This window comes from Sparus aurata, chromosome 3, assembly GCF_900880675.1.
Source record: "Sparus aurata chromosome 3, fSpaAur1.1, whole genome shotgun sequence".
Taxonomy (NCBI): Eukaryota; Metazoa; Chordata; class Actinopteri; order Spariformes; family Sparidae; genus Sparus; species Sparus aurata.
The window spans coordinates 19,560,806-19,565,595 of NC_044189.1; the positions used below are offsets into that span (position 1 = coordinate 19,560,806).

At 56.6% G+C, this 4,790-nt stretch overlaps 1 pseudogene; it reads left to right on the forward strand.

Moving 5' to 3' along the window:
- The first annotated feature begins 1,768 nt into the window (after window positions 1-1,768).
- On the forward strand, window positions 1,769-4,416 carry LOC115579351 (basic proline-rich protein-like; annotated as a pseudogene).
- The last annotated feature ends 374 nt before the right edge of the window (window positions 4,417-4,790 follow it).

Consider the following 4,790-nt stretch of genomic DNA (forward strand, 5'->3'; position numbering starts at 1 on the left):
ATATTTGCACACGTCCATTGTCAGCCTGTTTCCTCTTGCTCTGCAGTTTTTGTTCCTCCACACTTCCACTGAATTTCTTCATACCAAGAAAGGGAGGATCGAGTCGTTAACAGCGCATGTTTTTTATGGTTTTAACACTTCGACCTCTCACCAGGGTTTCTGTGTGTGCGTACTTAATCTTCAGTTGAATCTTACTTGCTGCTTCGCTTATCAGACAGTTCCTCCTTATTTCCACTGTCAGTTCTTTCATTATTAATGAAACGCAAACTCAGTGAAATTCAGTTGACTTTCCTGTTTTGTTAGTTGTAGTGTGAACACTGATGCAAACCAGTGTCGAGGCAAATGTGACTGTGGCTGTTTTAATAACGGTTAAATGAATAGAGCATCCTTTTCATCTACAGACAGTTTTGCACACAACTTATTGACTCTGTGCAGAAACATTGCTTTCACATGTCTGTTTGATGTGTTTGTACATCCAGTTTGTATCTGTTTGCTCTGTTTGTGTTCTCCACTTTTTGGCCTTTTCGTGGCTCTATTGACCGAACAGCTTGAGAGATGACAGACAGTGTGATGTGAGATTTGGTGGACTGTGAACCTGGACTGTTGCACAGGACGCAGCCTCTGTACATGGGCTCCACTGACTGAGCCTCCGGGACACCCAGGGAACATCTGAGTCTCACAAATCAGCATACCTCACTGTGTTGATACTCCTAAAAACTCCATTATTACCATAAAACAATCCAACTCACTGATGTGCAACACTGCCTTCAATGGCCAAACACAAATGTTGCCCCAAAGTTCCCATTAAGTCAAGTGAAAGCAGAACTCCTTCACAAAACAATTCATCCTCTAGTCAGTGTGATGTATTTATAGACAGAGCCACAACATTGCCTAATAATGTAGAAGACATTTGAATAGTTCTGCAGGCGTTCAAGTTCCCCAACACATTTACATAAACTACCAAAACCAATAGATTTGCAGTCAGCCTGGGACTTTTGGATCCCCTCAGGGTCTGGGTCCTGTAAATTCAACTTTGGGACATTCGACTTGGCCAGATATGTAAATGATCGCACAGTGGCGCTGTGGTTAGTTCTATTTCCTCACAGCAAGAAGGTTCTGAGTCCAAAACCCGGCTGGGACAGGACCTTTCAGTGTGCGTATTCCCCTCATGCCTTTATTGGTTTCTTTCCTTCATTACCTTTTTCCCCTCACTGTCAATATTATATATATCAGGAGGCCGTGACCAAGGCACGGGCTAATAACTGGAGCTGGTCCCCGAGCTCTGCCTTTGGCCGCCCACTGTGGTAAATGTAGAGAGCCAGTTTCAATTTACAGTCCACCGTGTGATATGTGATACAAATAAAGACCCTTCTTCTTCTTCTATTTATATCATCTATTATCTATTGTTTATCTATTATTACTCAGATAATCGTAGTTTGTAGAAATAATACTTAACCCTCCAACTTTAAATAGATAATAAATGAATGTGACTTGTTTTGGTTCCTTCTCATGATGCTGCTGCCACATCAGATTGTCAGGATTACACTGTTCAACCACAAATGTAACTCTTGTAATTGATTATACAATAAAATATGGATGATGGTAATATCGTGTCATCAGAAGAGATCAGGACAATAAAAGAAGACCACATCAAACCATCGTTAATAAATGGTAAGTTAATTGTTAAACAGACTTTAGTTAATGGACATTTTGATGCTAACAAACAATAAACTCATGATGATGTTATAAATGGCTTATATAATGTTAATATGCTCCTCCCCCACCTGCCCCACCTCCTCCACCTGCCCTACCTGCCCCACCTCCTCCACCTGCCCTACCTGCCCCACCTGCCCCACCTCCTCCACCTGCCCCACCTCCTCCCCTGCCCCACCTCCTCCACCTGCCCTACCTGCCCCACCTCCTCCACCTGCCCCACCTCCTCCACCTGACCTACCTGCCCCACCTCCCCCACCTCCTCCACCTGCCCTACCTGCCCCACCTCCTCCACCTGCTCTACCTGCCCCACCTCCTCCACCTGCCCCACCTCCCCCACCTGCCCCACCTCCTCCACCTGCTCTACCTGCCCCACCTCCTCCACCTCCCCCACCTCCCCCACCTGCCCCACCTCCTCCACCTGCCCTACCTGCCCCACCTCCTCCACCTGCTCTACCTGCCCCACCTCCTCCACCTTCTCCACCTCCTCCACCTGCTCTACCTGCCCCACCTCCTCCACCTCCCCCACCTCCTCCACCTGCTCTACCTGCCCCACCTCCTCCACCTGCTCTACCTGCCCCACCTCCTCCCACCTCCCCCACCTCCTCCACCTGCTCTACCTGCCCCACCTCCTCCACCTGCCCCACCTCCCCCACCTGCCCCACCTCCTCCACCTGCTCACCTGCTCTACCTCCACCTCCTCCACCTCCCCCACCTCCCCCACCTGCCCACCTCCTCCACCTGCCCTACCTGCCCCACCTCCTCCACCTGCTCTACCTGCCCCACCTCCTCCACCTGCCCCACCTCCCCCACCTGCCCCACCTCCTCCCCACCTGCCCTACCTGCCCCACCTCCTCCACCTGCCCCACCCCTCCCCCACCTGCCCCACCTCCTCCACCTGCCCCACCTCCTCCACCTGCCCTACCTGCCCCACCTCCTCCACCTGCCCTACCTGCCCCACCTGCCCCACCTCCTCCACCTGCCCCACCTCCTCCACCTGACCCTACCTGCCCCACCTCCCCCCCTCCTCCACCCTGCCCTACCTGCCCCACCTCCTCCACCTGCCCTACCTGCCCCACCTGCCCCCCCTCCTCCACCTGCCCCACCTCCTCCACCTGCCTACCCTGCCCCACCTCCCCACCTCCTCCCCTGCCCTACCTGCCCCACCTCCTCCACCTGCCCTACCTGCCCCACCTCCTCCCCCCACCTGCCCCACCTCCTCCACCTGACCTACCCCCCCACCTCCCCCCACCTCCTCCACCTGCCCTACCTGCCCCACCTCCTCCACCTGCCCTACCTGCCCCACCTCCTCCACCTCCTCCACCTGCTCTACCTGCCCCACCCCCACTCCTCCACCTCCCCCCACCTCCCCCACCTGCCCCACCTCCTCCACCTGCTCTACCTGCCCCCACCTCCTCCACCTCCCCCCCTCCCCCCCCCTGCCCCACCTCCTCCACCTGCCCTACCTGCCCCACCTCCTCCACCTGCTCTACCTGCCCCACCTCCTCCACCTGCCCTACCTGCCCCACCTCCTCCACCTGCTCTACCGCCCCACCTCCTCCACCTCCTCCACCTCCTCCACCTGCTCTACCTGCCCCACCTCCTCCACCTCCCCCACCTCCTCCACCTGCTCTACCTGCCCCACCTCCTCCACCTCCTCCACCTGCTCTACCTGCCCCACCTCCTCCACCTCCCCACCTCCTCCCTGCTCTACCTGCCCCACCTCCTCCACCTGCCCCACCTCCCCCACCTCCTCCACCTGCTCTACCTGCTCTACCTGCCCCACCTCCTCCACCTCCTCCCCCCCCACCCTCTCCTCCACCTGCTCTACCTGCCCCACCTCCTCCACCCTGCCCCACCTCCCCCCCTGCCCCACCTCCCCACCTGCTCTACCTGCCCCACCTCCTCCACCTCCCCCACCTCCCCCACCTGCCCACCTCCTCACCACCCCCACTCCCCCCCTCCTCACTACCTGCCCCACCTCCTCCACCTGCCCTGCCCTCCTCCACCCCCCCCACCTCCTCCACCTGCTCTACCTGCCCCACCTCCCCCCTGCCCCACCTCCCCCACCTGCCCCACCTCCTCCACCTGCTCTACCTCACTCCTCACCGCCCCACCTCCCCACCTGCCCACCTCCTCCACCTGCTCTACCTGCCCACTTCCCCCACCTCTCCCTGCCCTACCTCCCACTTCCCCTGCCCCCACCTCCCACCTGCCCTCCTGCCCCACCTGCCCCTCCTCCTCCACCTGCCCCACCTCCTCCACCTGCCCCACCATAAAATCCATGACCTGAGTATTCACTGTTTGTGCTGCACAGTGTGACGAGTGAGGAGGTTGTAATGACGTCACAGCTGACTGTTCGGTCTGCAGTTCACGTGGCCGCTGCTAGATGGCAGTCACGCAGCACTGATGACAGAGGTGTGTTCAGGCGTTCAGCAGCAGCCAGGACACGACAGCTCTGCTTTGCCCTCGCTCCACCACAGCAGTAATGTCTGACCTCACACTGAGACAGAGCGCCTGAGGGCCTGTGTGGACATGGAGGTGTGTTTGGACTTGAGTTTGAGGAAATGTAAATGAGTCAATGTGAGAATAACTGAGGAGTCTGTGAATCATCTAAAGGCTTTCTAATTGTCTCAGCAGGAGTGGATCAGCCTGGATCACCTGAGCTCCATTAAAAGTCTGTACTACATGTGTCGGAAGTGAGTGTTTGGACTGTCATCTCATATGCTGGTGCCGGTGCCGGTGCCGGTGCTGGTCTATATCTTTAGTGTTCGTGTGAGTGATTTGGACCCTGTTTGCAGACTGAGCTGTGTTAAGGGGCGTTCAGACCGAACGCGATAGACGCGAATGGAGCGGCTACTCTACATTGAAAATCAATGTAAATGGCGCGATTACACGCGATTCAGGCGACGGCGGCGCGAATGGAGCGTCTGGCGCGGCGCGAATGAAGCGTCTGGAGCGTCTGAAGCGTCTGGAGCGTCTGGCGCGGCGCGAATGAAGCGTCTGGCGCGGCGCGAATAAAGTTGAAAATATCCAACTTTTCAAGCGGCATCGCACCGCGACATCCAATCAGCGAC